Source organism: Crocuta crocuta, unplaced genomic scaffold, assembly GCF_008692635.1.
Source record: "Crocuta crocuta isolate KB4526 unplaced genomic scaffold, BGI_CrCroc_1.0 scaffold167, whole genome shotgun sequence".
NCBI lineage: Eukaryota > Metazoa > Chordata > Mammalia > Carnivora > Hyaenidae > Crocuta > Crocuta crocuta.
The window spans coordinates 13384791-13399803 of NW_027532406.1; the positions used below are offsets into that span (position 1 = coordinate 13384791).

Consider the following 15013-nt stretch of genomic DNA (forward strand, 5'->3'; position numbering starts at 1 on the left):
AGGGGAGTTCTATTGTTAGTTTCCTTAGGAACCTCCACACTGTTTTCCAGAGGGGCTGTACCAGTTTACATTCCCACCAACAGTGTAGGAGGGTGCCCGTTTCTCCACATCCTCGCCAGCATCTAGAGTTCTCTGATTTGCTCATTTTAGCCACTCTGACTGGCGTGAGGTGGTATCTCAGTGTGGTTTTGATTTGTATTTCCCTGATGAGGAGGGATGCTGAGCATCGTTTCATGTGTCTGTTGGCCATCTGGATGAAGGACACATAGAATTTTAAAAAGAATTCAATTTAAGTTGATCCATTGTACCCAAAGTGTTGATTTCAGTTTTGTATCTTTAATACCTTACATTTGGTTAGTGCTTTACATTGTATAACAAATTTTCAGATACATTAGGACACTTACAATACAATGGGGTTATAAGAAAACATGAAAAAATCATGACCAACCACCTAAAGACAATAAGTAAGTATAGGCACAGTGACAGCAATATAAAATTATAAATATGACTACCTATAACTATATAGAGATAAACACATATATGTTAAATATCTAGGGAGATGTGAGAGATACAGGGTAGGGAATGGAGTATTCAGGAGGGCTATGTTTTGTAAAGCTGGCAGTAAAAATGTGAGAAATGGGCACCTAGGTGGCTCAGTCAGTTAAATGTCTGACTCTTATTTTGGCTCAGGTCATGGTCTCATGGGTCTGTGAGACTAAGCTCTGCATTGGGCTCTATGCTGCCAGTCTGGAGACTGCTTGGGATTCTCTGTCTCCCTCTCTCTGGCCTCTCCTGCTTGCATGTATGCTTTCTCTCTCTCTCTCAAAATACATACATGCATACATACATACATACTTTTTAAAATAAAATAAAAATGTAAGAAATGCCTAACCCAGCTATCCTACTGGTCTGTTTATTAGGTCCATCCACAAATGACACCAACATGCATGTTACAGATCAGTGTTTGTCAATAGATGTTACATATTCAATAAGTTAATCAATAAAATTTGAATCCCCCCAAAAAACTTTGAAAATCATAAGGTGTTCATTCATTCATCAGCTATATGTAGATTGATTATCTAGTATGTACCAGGCAATGTGCTAGGTGGAGACTGGAGAATAAACTGTAAGTACTGAGATAAATTCTGGACACACAGCAGTATCCCAATCCAGGTAATTTCAATCCAGCAAATTCTTCTGCCTCCTACAAATTAATCTGAACATTTCAAAAACCTTTCCACCCCTCATTTTAAACTTGTATTATGTCCTGAGAAGAGACTAAATCAAGTATGCCTTGGTTATTATTTTAAAATTTCTTTTTAGGTTTCATGGTCTCAGGCTGAAGTCATTTTATTTTTATTTATTTACTTTTTTAAATGCTTCTTTACTTATTTTGAGAGAAAGAGAGAGAGTACATGAGCAAGAGAAGGGCAGAGAAAGAAGGAAGGAGAGAATTCCAAACAGGCCCTGTACTGTCAGTGCAGAGCCCAATATGGGGCTCAACCTCATGAACTGTGAGATCATGACTTGACCTGAAATCGAAAGTCAGATGCTTAACCAACTGAGCCACCCAAGCTCCCTTCATTTAATTTTTAATATAACTGCATTGTGTCAGTGACCTTCTGTAGTCTCCACTCCCATGCAACTCCATCACTACTCAGACTCCAAAGTCAAGGCCTAGAAAGAATTTAGAATCTTTTCTCCCTCCTAAAACCCACCTTCTGAGTTCTGATTTTGTCACTGGTATCATCTATACTGCAAGAGTAGACAGTGCAAATGTCCGTCTCTTCAAAGGGAAGACTTAAAACCTTCCAACTGGGGTGGGAGCTTTCCTCTTTGGCCTTAAAAAAGACAATCAGGAAAAAGAAATTTAATATGCTTGTGAAAGATGTTCACTTGTAATAGTAAAGGAGGTTACATCTTTATAACCCACTTAGCATTACCTATTGTTATAACATTTTATTTTCTATTTTTATTTAATTCCATAATTTGGGCTGACAGACTTAGGAGAAAACCTTCAATAACGTGTATACCATGATGATGTCTAGCTCTCTCCTGGATCCTGGCTAAATATCTCAAATCCAATTTTTTAAAATTTAAATCAATTTCTTTCTGTATACCCACTTTAAGTTCATTTGCCTAATAGTTATGAACTTACATGGACTTTCTTAAGAGCTTAACTTTACACACTATAAAATTCAACTATTTATTAGAATAAACTCTGTGGTTCAGTGATATTTAGTAAGTTTATTAATGTGTAACCATCATCAGAATCTAGATTCCTTATGGCTGTTTAGAGTCAATTTTCACTCCTACAACCAACCCTAGGCAACCTGTGATATGCTTTCTTTCTGTACAGTCTCCTTTTCTAGAAATTTCATGTAAAGAGTATCATAAAATATGTAGTATTTTGTGTGTAGCTTTTTCATCTAGCATGTTTCTAGGGTTCATTTACATTGTTGCATGTATTGATAGTTAGCTCCTTTTTAATTGCTGAATAGTATTCCATGCATATAGCACATTTTATTTATTCATTTAATAGTTGATATACATTTATATTGCTAATTTCTTGCTATTAAGAATGATATTGCCATGCACATACACTAAAATCATTTTGGTGGATCTGTTTCCATTTCTCTTGGGTATATACCTAGGAGTAGAATGACTGGGTTTAAGTACATGTTTAACTTTGTAAGAAACTACAAAACTGTTTTCTAAAGTGGTTGTACATTTTTGTATTTCATTTCTTCTCATTTTCACCATTTTATTCAGTATTTTGATTATAAACATTCTGTTGTGTCCTTGTGGTATCATTTTGTAAGGTTTTATATATTTATTTTTTATTTTTATTTTTAAACATAATTTATTGTCAAGTTAGCGTTAGCAGTGAATACAGTGTGCTCTTGGCTTTGGGAGTAGACTCTCATGATTTATCACTTACATAAAAGATCCAGTGTTCATTCCACCAAGTGCCTTCCTCAATGCCCATCACACATTTCCCCCACTTCTCTGCCCCCCCATCCCTTTCTACCTTCAGTTTGTTCTCTGTATTTAAAAATCTCTTATGGTTTGCCTCCTTCTCTGTAACTATATTTTCCCTTCCCCCTAGTCCTTTGTTAAGTTTCTCAGCTTCCACATATGAGTGAAAACATATGATATCTCTCTTTCTCTGACTTATTTCATTTGACATAATACCCTCCAGTTCTATCCATGTTGTTGCAAATGGCAAGATTTCATTGTCTTTCATTGCCGAGTAGTGTTCCTTGCATAAATATACTACTTATTCTTTATCCATTCATCAGTTGATGGACATTTGGTCTCTTTCCATAATTTGGCTATTGTTGAAAGTTCTTCAATAAACATTGGGGTACATGCACCCCTATGAATCAACACTCCTGTATCCTTTGGATACATTTCTAGTAGTGCTATTGCTGGGTTGTAGGGTAATTCTATCTTTAAGTTTTTGAGGAACCTCCACACTGTTTTCCAGAGTGGCTGCAGGAGTTTGTATTCCCACCACTGTAGCAAGAGAGTACCCCTTTCTCCCCACCCTCGCCAACATCTGTTGTTTACTGAGTTGGTAATTTTAGCCACTCTGACCAGTATGAAATGGTATCTCAATGTAGTTTTGATTTGTATTTCCCTGATGACGAGCAAGTTAAGCATCTTTCCATGTGTCTGTAAGCCATTTAGATGTCTTCTTTGTAAAAGTATCTATTCATGCCTTTTGCCCATTTCTTCACTGGATTATTTGTTTTTTTGGGTGTTGAGTTGGGTAAGTTCTTTATAGATTTTGGATACTAACCCTTTATCCAATATGTCATATGCAAATATCTTCCCCCATTCCATCGGTTGCCTTTTAGTTTTGTTGATTGTTTCTTTTGCTGTGCAGAAGCTTTTTATCTTGATGAGGTCCCAATAGTTCATTTTTGCTTTTGTTTTACTTGCCTCCAGAGACGTGTCAAGTGTAGAAGTTGTTGGGGCCGAGGTTAAAGAGGTTGTTGCCTGTTTTATCTTCCAAGATCTTGATGGTTTCATATCTCTTAGGTCTTTTATCCATTTTGTATTTATTTTTGTGTGTGGTATAAGAAAGTGGTCCAGTTTCATTCTTCTGCATGTTGCTGTCCAGATCTCCCAGCATCATTTGGTAAATAGACTGTTTTTTTTATCCACTGGATACTCTTTCCTGCTTTGTCAAAGATTAGTTGGCCATATATTTATGGGTCCAGTTTTGGGTTCTCTATTCTATTCCATTGGTCTTTGTGTCTGTTTCTGTGCCAAAACCATACTGTCTTTATGATTATAGCTCTCTACTGTAATACAGGCTAAAGTCTAGGATTCTGATGCCCCCAGCTTTGATTTTCTTTGTCAATATTACATTGGCTATTCAGAGTCTTTTGTGGTTGTAGGTTTAAAAAAAAATGTTTCTTTATTTATTTTGAGAGATGGCAGGGGAGGGGCAGAGAGACAGAGGGAGAGAGAGAATCCCAAGCAGGTTCCATTCTGACAGCATGGAGAGCTCCATCTCACAAACCATGAGATTGTGATTGGAGCTGAAATCAAGGGTCAGAGGCTTAACAGACTGAGCCACTCAGGTGCCCCCATATTATAATTTTAATTTCTGTTTCCCTAATGACTAAAAATATTGAGCCTCTTTCTGTGTGCTAATTAGTTAATCCTATATCTTCCTTCAGTGAAGTGTCTGTTCAAATTTTCACCCATTTTTTTTGTTCAGTTGACTTTTTATTGTTGATTTTAAGAGTTTTATATTATTTATATTCTGGACACAAATCCTACATTAGGTATATAAATGTAATTTTTTTTCCAGTGTACAGCTTGCTTTTCGTTTTTTGTCAAACGCTATTTTATTTAATTTTGATAAAGTCTTGTGTTAATTTTTAATTTTAAGTAGTGCTTTGGGTACCATATCTAAGAAATAATTTCCCTCAAATTGGAACTATTTCCCTGTATAATAATGTGACCCAACTTTTTGTAGTGTGATGTAAGAGTCTAAGTTTGTGTTCTGTCTTCTTTTCTTTGTTTTATGGCACTGTCCCAGAACACTATTTTGTCCCAGCTGAGACCAGTTGTCTCAGTACCATTTGTGGAGAAGACTTTCCCTATTAAATTGCCTTGATATCTTTGTCAAAAATTAATTGACCACATCTGTAAGAGTTTTCCTATATTTTCAATTGTTTCCATCACTCTATATTATCTATGCATATGCCAGTAACATACTATTGTGATTACTGAAATTTTATGTTTGAAACTTGATACTATAAGTCTTCTAACATTGTTCTTTTATTTAAAAAATTTTGGCTATTCCAGGTCCTCTGTATTTCCATTTAAGTTTGATGACCAGCTTGCCAAATTCTATAAGGTAATCCTGCTAGAGACTTGATAAGGATTGTATTAAATCTAAACATCAATTTGTGGAGAAATGACATCTTAATATTCTTTTAAAGTGTAAACATGGATTATCTTATTATTTACTCAGATGTTCCTTAACTTCTCTTATCAGTGTTTTGTAGTTTTCAATATATGAGTCTTATGTTGCTTTTCTTAAGCTTATTCTTAAATATTTTATTCTTTTTGATAAAATTATTTTCTTAATTTCTTAGTATGTAATATTGCTACTACATAAAAATACAATTGTCTTTTTTTTGTGGTGATCTGGTACCCAGCAACTATGCTAAACTTGTTTATTAATTTTGTAGATTTCTTAGAATTGTCTACATGTAAGATAGTGCCATTTGTAAATAAAGATAGTTTTCATTCTTTCTAATCTACATGACATTAATTTCTTCTTTTGTTTTATTTCTTTGCCTGGAATTCCTAGTACAATGTTGAATAGAAGTATAAGAGTTACATTTCAATCTCAAAGGATAAGTATTCTGTCTTCCACTATTAAGGATGTTGTTAGGTATAGATTGTGCATAGATATACTTTACTGATGCCCTTGATTGGTTGGAGGAAATTCCTACTTATTTCTAGGTTATTGAGAGTTTTTTTTTCTTGCTGGCTTGCTTTCTTTTTTTCTTTCTTATGGACATTGGGTTTTGTTAAATGCTTTTCCTGTTTTTATTAATAATATTATGTGATGATGTCTTGCATTCTATAAATATGATATAGTACAATAACTAGTCTTCAGATGCTAAAACAACCTTGACTTCCCTCGTCAAGATAAATCTCACTTGATTATAATGTGTAATGGTATTTATGTATTGATGTTATTTGTTTGCTAACATTTTGTTAATAATTTTTACAACTACACCCATGAGCATATTGATCTATAGTAGCATTTTCTAATGATATCTTTTTTTAGCTTTAGTATTAGGATAATACTGGATTCAGTGAATACCTCAGGAAACATCCCTTTTTCCTTTATTTTCTGAAAGATTTGTTAAGGATTGACATTATTAATGCTCAATTTGTATCATTATTTTGTAAATTAGTTAATCAAGAATGTTTGTTTACATTAAAAAGTCCCAAAGTACTGTATTGTGAAACACACACACACACACACACACACACACACACAAAGAAGATTGACATTATTTTTCTTTAATCATTTTAAAGAATTTATCTATGAAGCCATCTGGGCCTAGGTTTTTCTATTAGTAAGATATTTTACTACTAATTCAACATAATTATTTATTTATAAGCACATTCAGTTATTCTATTTCTTCCTGAGTTAGATCTGATTACATTTTTCTTTCTAGGAATTTTCCCGTTTAAATAAATTATCTAGTCTTTTACATAAAGTTGTCCATAAAATGATTCTCTTATACTTGTGTTAGTTTCTACAGGGTCACTTATTATGACCCTTGTACATTCTGAGTTGATCATTTGTGTCTTCTCTGTTTTTACTTAGATATATTTATCAATTTTGTTCATCTTCTAAAATAACCAACTTTTGGCCTTCTTGAGTTTTCTCTTTGTTCTCTATTTCATTGATTTATGCTCTGATGTTTAATTTTTCTTCTTTCCACTTGCTTTGGATTTAATTTGCTCTTTCTTTCTAATTTTTGAGGATAGAAGCTTATATTATTGATTTGAGATCATTTTGTTTTTCTAACATGACATCCAAAGCTACAGATTTCCCTCTAACCACTGCTTTATCTGTATCCCATAAACATTGATATCTTATTTTTTTACTTAATATACTGCAAAATATTTTTCAATATCTCCTGTGATTTACTTTCTGATCTATGGATTATTTAGAATGTAAGTTATTTAATTTTCATATGGGGATAGCCCATATGAAATTTATTTATTTCTGTTGTTTTCTATTAATTCTGTTGTAGTCTTCAAATTATTTTAATCATTTTAAATTTATTGAGACTTATTTTATGGCCTAGCATGTGGTTTATCCTGAAGAATATTCTATATGTGATTGAAAATAATGTATATTTACATGTTCTTTGGTTGAGTGTTTTGTAAATGTCAGTTGTGTCAAGTTATTAGGTTATTTAATTCTATATCCTTACTGTTTTTCTGTCCAGTCATCTTATAAATTATTGATAGTGGGGCATTGAAATACTCAATTCTAATTACTGAATTGTCTATTTCCTTTTTCATACTGTCAGTTTTTGTTTCAAGTATTGTGAGACTCTAATTGTAAGTGTGTATACATTATTTTTTTAAAAACCATCTTCCTGATGTAGTAACTATTTTTCATCATGAAATGTCACTCTTTTTCTCTAGCAATATTTATTGTCTGAAAGTCTATTTTATTTCATATGAATTTAGGGATTAAAGTTACTCTAGGGATTAAAATGTATATTTTAAATCTTCACATTCTACTATAAGTCAACAGCTTCATTTTTCCCCTGTTGTTTGCTATTATTGTCATATACGTTACATCTTTATATGTTATAAACCGAATAAAACAGTTTTATAGACTTTATTTTTTAAAGAAATTTTAAAGAATTGCTGTACATTTTGTGTTTTCTTATATTTGCCTACAATTTGAAGATGCTCTTTTCCTTCTCCTGGGTTTGAGTTACTGTCTAGTATCATTTCCTTTCAGCCTGGAAGATTTCCTTTTATTGTTTCTTCTAAGGCAAATGTGCTACCAACAAATTCTCCCAGTCTTTGTCCAGAGATGTGTTTATTTTGCCTTCATGTTTCGGAAATAGAGAATTCAATGTAGTCAATTTTTACTTCAGCATTTTATTTATTTAATTTTTTAATGTTAATTTATTTTTGGAGAGAGAGCAAGAGAGCATGAGTGGGGAAGGGGAAGACAGAGAGGGAGACAGAGCATCTGCAGTAACAGCAGAGAGCCCAAAACGCATGGCTCAAACTCATAAACTGCAAGATCATGATCTGAGCTGAAGTTGGATGCTTAACCCACTGAGCCACCCGGGTGCCCCTCAGCATTTTAAATATGTCATTCCACTGTTTCTTCATTATTTCTGATGATATATTAACCATTGCTTTGTTGTTACCCGATACAAGCTGAGTCATTTTTCTTTTGCTGTTTTCAAGATTTTCTCTTTCTTTTTGACTTTCATTCATTTGACTGTGATGTATGTAGGTATGGTTCTCTTTGTTTTTAAACTTACTACAACTTTGTTGATCTTGGATCTTGTAGATTAATTGTTTTCTTCAAATTTAGGAATTTTCAGCCCACATTTTTTCAAACATATTTTCTGCTTCATTCTCTCTTCCTCCTTCTGAAACTCCTATCACAAATAAGTATGTTTAAGTGTGTTCCATAGGTTTCTGAGACTGGTTTTTCTCCTCTCTGTTTTTTTCTTTTTACCAAATTGGATAATTTTCATTGTTTTGTCTTCCACATCACTTGTTCTTTCTTTCACCATCTTAAATCTGTATGTACAGCCAAATTATAGAGTTTACCTAGTGAATTTTTAAATTTTGGGTACCATATTTTGAACTTTAGAATTTCAATTTAATTCTTCTTAAAGCTTATATTTATTTATCTGTTGAGTCATTGTTATTATATTTCTTTAATTTATGGAACATAGTCTTATTTTATTCTTTGAACATGTCTTTAATAGTTACTTTGATGCCTTTGGCTGCTAAGTCCAACACTTAGACTCCAATTTCTTTTTATTTAATGTTTGTTTATTTATTTATTTTGAGGGAGAGAGAGTGAGGGAGGGAGAAAGAGAGGAAGAGACAATCCCTAGAAGACTCCATGTTTTTTGCATAGAGCCAGACCTGGGGCTCAACCCCATGAACAGTGAGATCATGACCTGAGTGAAAATCAAGAGCTACATGCTGAACAGACTGAGCCACCAAAATATGCCTCTGGACTCCAATTACTGTTGATTTTTTTTTCCTGTTTCTTTGCATGTTTTACATTTTTGGTGGAAGCTGGACATTATAAGTTATACTTGGTAGCAATATCTTATCCTCAGTCTTCCCCTTTACCTCAGGCTTCTTCTTATTGTATTTGTTGTCTCAATAAATTGCCTAAACTTAATCTAAGGAATCTCTCTTCCTTTGAGTTGTAGCCACTGATGTCTCCACTCTTTTTTTAAAATGCTTCTTCTGTTTATTTGTTTTTAGCATGGCTTATTAGCTTTATACCTACTTTATAGGAGCTTTAGTAGCTTTATACCCACTATAATCAGGCAATGATTTGGACAAGATTTGTGATCAAACACTTCAAGCCATTTTGACCTCCACCCTCTGCCAATGGATATGTATGTGTGTTGGATAGTATATTTAAACTCAGAAAGTTTTCATATATGCTAAATTTTTAATTTCCACTGAATTTTCTTGGATCTTCCTGGCACATGTCTGGCATGCACAGAGACCTTATCTAGCCCTTCCAAGGCTTTCTTATTTTCAAAATTTCTCCATTAAAATTCAAGTTAGTCTGCCAGTCACCCCAACTGGGATTGCAACCTCAGTGTAGCAAGGCTGTGGGTTTTCTCATTCATTTCTAACTAAGTTTATTAATTAATGCAAAATTACTTACCACACCTCTAAGCATACAATTTCACAATCCACTCCAAGCCAAGTCACCACACTGAGGCCATGAGGGACCTCTGTTTTCATTGTGAACACTTCTCTGGTAAAACTACTATTCTGACTGACCCAGACACCATTAACATTCCCCTCAGTTTGACTAAATTTTGTTGGGGTGCCTGGGTGGCTCAGTTGGTTAAGTGCCCAACTTTGGCTCAGGTCATGATCTCACGGTTCGTGGGTTCGAGCCCTGCATCGGGCTCTGTGCTGACAGCTAGCTCAGAGGCTGGGGCCTGCTTCGGATTCTGTATCGCCCTCTCTCTCTGACCCTCCCCTGATCTCTCTCTCTCTCTCTCTCTCTCTCAGAAATAAATAAAAACATTAAAAAAATTTTTTTAAAGGTCTATTGTTGAGTATAGACCTCTGACCTTCCTTTCCTTACAGCATTTACTTTAGAAAACTTGCAATTATCAATTATTTTGCTGCCCCTTTGAGATTAAGTCTTTTCCTAGCTTCTTCCTTGTTTTACTATCTAGGAGTATCTTTGTAATGGATGTAGGAGATATCCCTTTGAAGTATTATCATCAATTAAGGTAGCACCCTATCTCCTGGTGTCTTTGGTAGATGTTAGAAGCCTAACTTTGATCAGTGCTGATTAGCAAACACAAATGGACTAATCATATTGACCAAGCTCCCCCTTTAACGTCCTCTAGTACTTTTGCACTAACTCACTTCAGTGCTTAAAAACTCTCTTGCCTTTTGTTTCAGTAGGGGTGAACTCAATATTTCTCTCTTATTTCAACAGTCTTGAATAAAGTCTTCCTTGCCTCTTTAACTCTGTCTGGTGCAATTTTTCACTGACATAGCCAAGCTGGAAGGGTGTGAAAGTCCAGTGGACAAGAATACCTCAAACTCCCACTATTCTTAACTGAAACTCCATCAGTTTTTCATAAATAAATGTTACTCAATTTGTTATTTGCCTTTGGTTGATTTCCAGAGATCTGAAGTGGTTGTTTTTGACAATTTGTCTAGTATGTATGTATGTTTGTTGCAGGGAGGTTTTGCTGATCTTTACATTCTGCTGTAGCCATCCAACATTTTTAAAAATTTAAAAATTCTGAATTTCAATATCATTACCAGAAAGACTTAACTGATTATTTGCACATTTAGAAATAATCTTTAATGTACAGTCTTTTTTGAACACAGATCATTTATAAAAAAAAAAACTATTCTTATAACATTACTGTTATTTCACTGTATTTGACCACACACAGGAGAATTTTCCTATTTTTACAGTGTGTTTTATGCCCATTTAGTTCCTTTTGCTTGGTAAAATATTTCTTGTAGGCTAAGTTAGTACTTCATTTTATCACTTTCTCATTCTCTTCCTTTGATGAAGTTTGTTGGATGCTTTTCTAAAAACTAGGTGAATTCTACCTATCTTTTATCTACAGGGACATTTACATATTCAAAAAGAAATAGTTAAGCAAATTAGCAATGTATGACTCTATTTTTACTTTTCATCCAGTAGATTTGGTGCACTGATCTACCAAATTCCAGTCTTTTATCCTCCTAACTTTCCAAGTGGAGAAGTGATACTCACATCTATAATTATATTTGTCAAGATCTTTTGTCTCTTCATGAATAGAGTTCATTGTCGGCTTACATGCTTCTCAGTTGACATTTATGAAGACATTACACATGAGAAAATGAGGTGAGACAATTAGAAGAGACAGTTAGACAATGGAGATAATGTTCGATAAATTCACTCCAAAATTCCTTCACAAATTTTAAGTGATTGCCATTTAAATTCGATGATTTATTTACTTTTCTTTAAACCTTTCTCAATAACTTTTATTATCTGATTTAATAAAAACTTATCCGCTTCAAAAATTTTCTGGCCATTTTTCCCAAATTGATTAGTTTACTAATATGTTTCTCAACACTCACATTTTCCTGTATTTTGTGTATGCTCAGATACTTGCATATGTTAAATATATATTTATTATAGTAGGGTTAGAATTTGGCTTATTTAAGGCTAGGATTTATTTATTATTAATCCCTATTTTGTGTAATGATAGAATTAAAGCACAGAATTTAAGAAATATATTCACATAATAAAAATACTACTGCTACCATTGCTGTTGTTTCTGCTGCCACTACTACCACTACTAGATAATGTTTATTTATCTCTTGCTGTGATCCAAGTACTATTTTAAGGGTTTGAGTTGTGATAAGTTATTTACTCTTTACAATAGACTATGAGGTAGAAAATATCATTCTCACCATTTGATAAGCTGAACTGTGGCAGGTGAGAGAAGTTGAGAAAGTCTCAAGGTTACATGATAATAAAAAATAACACCTGCATAATTAGTCTGTTTCAAGTGCTGTTCTAAGAGTTTTATATGTTTTAACATATTTTAACAATATACTTAATGAAATTATCCTATAAAATCCAGTAACTGGGGCTCCTGGGTGACTCAATCGGTTGAGCTTCCGACTTCAGCTCAGGTCATGATCTCACAGTCTATGGGTTCGAGCCCCGTGTCAGGCTCTGTGCTGACAACTAGCTCAGAGCCTGGAGTCTGTTTCAGATTCTGTGTCACCCTCTCTCTCTGACCCTCCCCTGCTCGTGCTGTCTCTCTCTCAGAAATAAATAAAACATTTTTAAAAATTTTAAAAAATCCCATAGCTATTATTATTGTTGTCCTCATATTGAAGATAGGTAAACTAAAGCATATAGATGTGAAATTACTTGTTCCTGTTCATGTAGTCAGTAAATATCATTCTGAGATTGGAGGCCCGCATCCTAACTCTCTAGTGAGGGCAGGCGTTGGTGTTTGAATTCCAGCAACCTAACACCAGACCTTATGCTTCACCATTGCTTTCTGCTGCCTGGTAGACAAATTGCACATGAGTTTTTGGTAGAATTATTGAAGTTTGGGATTAGAAGAAACTTCAAAAGTAGTCATCTATTGAACAATCTATTTTACATCTGTGGCAAAATCCTCTCCAGATTTTTTTCTCAACAAGTTTTTGTCCAGACGTTCTTTGAAAATCTTCACTAATAGAGAATATACTAACCCCAGGGCAGCTCATTCCATTTTGAGTTGATATTATTAGAAACTACTTTTCTCTGTTGTGATAAAATTTGGATTCTTATGGGTGCCACTAAAATCCTTTGAATCTGAATTGGCCCTCTGAAGTCATAAGAAATAAGTTTAATTCCTTTTCCACATATGAATATATATGAAATAAAGTTTTTAGGGACTCTTATCTTTAGTTTCTTGAACTATCCCATATATAACATGACTGTGAGATGTCTCACCATCTTAGTCTCTCTCCTTTGGACCAAAAACTTTATAAACTTTCCTCCTAAACCATTAAACACATAATATGTAATATTTCAGATATATTCTGAACATTATAGAATACAGCAGGCTAAAACTTTCCATTTTCTTTATGTATATAAGTATAGGTCAATGGTTAAAAGGGTGGATACTGAAACTAGCTATCTAGTTTTGATTTCTGCTTCCAGCACTTATAACCACATTACTTTGGCCACATTTCTACAGTTCAATGCCTCAGTTTCCTCACTGGTCAAATAGAGATAAGTGTAACTATTTTGTAGAATTGGCATGAGGATTTAGTGCGACCATTAGGAACTCTTAGAAAGCTTCCTGAAACAGTATGAGCTCAGAAACTGTAGGCAAAATTGTTTAAAAATTCAGGCACTATTGAAGATCTATTATATAGACACTGACATTGCAAAGATGGAAAAGTTATCTTTTCCCTAGGTATCTCCTAGGGAGATACTGCATTCCCTAGGTATCTCCACTTAAGATTCTAGGCTTTCTACTTCTTATGAAGAGATCTATGATTGCATTTGATTCTGCAAAATCATAAATCATGTCACACTATGGACTTATAATTAGATAATAGTAAGGGAAAACCCTTGAGCCTTTTTAATGGTGGCTGCTATGAAATGGTATCTCTTCTATCCTATTCTAGGTCATCCAGTTACATCTTGTCAAGATCTTTTGGGATCCTGATTGTGTCTTCTGGGGTAATGGTTTCCCATCCAACCTACATGTCATATGTGCATATGAGAAGCCTTCTATCAATGTGGCATCCAAGTCATTGGTGAAATGTGAAGTAGAACAGAATCAAAGACAGAGCCTGCAGCAACCCTCAGAGAGCTCCCTTTGGGGAGTCATTTACGAGTTAGAAATCCACCTTACTGTGCTTACACTCAGAACATTTCTTAATCTTGTTAATAAGAACACCGTGGGAGGCTTTTTTATAAGCCTTATTTAAACCCAAATGTCTAATATTAATTTATTTATCATTATTTGTTTGGTAATCCTAACTCTATTGAAGAGAGAGAGAGAGAGAGAAAGAGAATGAGTGCAGTTGTTCTCAAGAAAGCTGTGCTAATTCCTAGTAATTACTGTCTTCTGTAAGGGCTTTCAGCAATCTTGTAAATAATCACTTATATAACCTAACTAGGGATTAATAGTAAATGTGCTTTTTGTATTTTAAGATACATTTCTACTTCATTTTGAAAATTAAGACTTTATTATTATTATTTTTGTCTCCATCCTTGTTTCTGTCATTAACTGCCAAGATAATTATGGTTTAGAAATATTGTTTACAATTTCTCTTATAGGTTTTATGATCTAATTTTTTAGGGCCTCAATATTTGAAGCATTTAAAGATATCTTTTGCAATCACCTCATTTATTTTGGTTTCAACTACTCTTCCCTGATGCCTTTCTATCCCTCTCCAATATGAAAATCCTTCTTGACTGAGAAGTTGGCAATCAAATCTGCTATAATACCACTAATCTCAAATTGATAGCTTCTTTTGTATTTTTGCTAAAAAAGTCAACTTTGACATTTCTGTAATATCTTTTGTATTTTTATAACATCTATTCTTTCTGATTTTAGTCTTGAAGACCATTCTCTTGGGTCGATGACATTTATATATTTGCCAAGTGTGGGTCTTTCTTTTGTATATTCAACAATTCCTTCCACAAATATTTATTGAGAGTCTATTATTTTCCAGG

The 15013-nt window shown here is 33.8% G+C and overlaps 1 protein-coding gene across 1 annotated transcript in view; it reads left to right on the forward strand.

Moving 5' to 3' along the window:
* Positions 1-15013, forward strand: part of TMEM26 (transmembrane protein 26) — a 48781-nt gene that overhangs the window by 26627 nt on the left and 7141 nt on the right. The window lies entirely within an intron of this gene.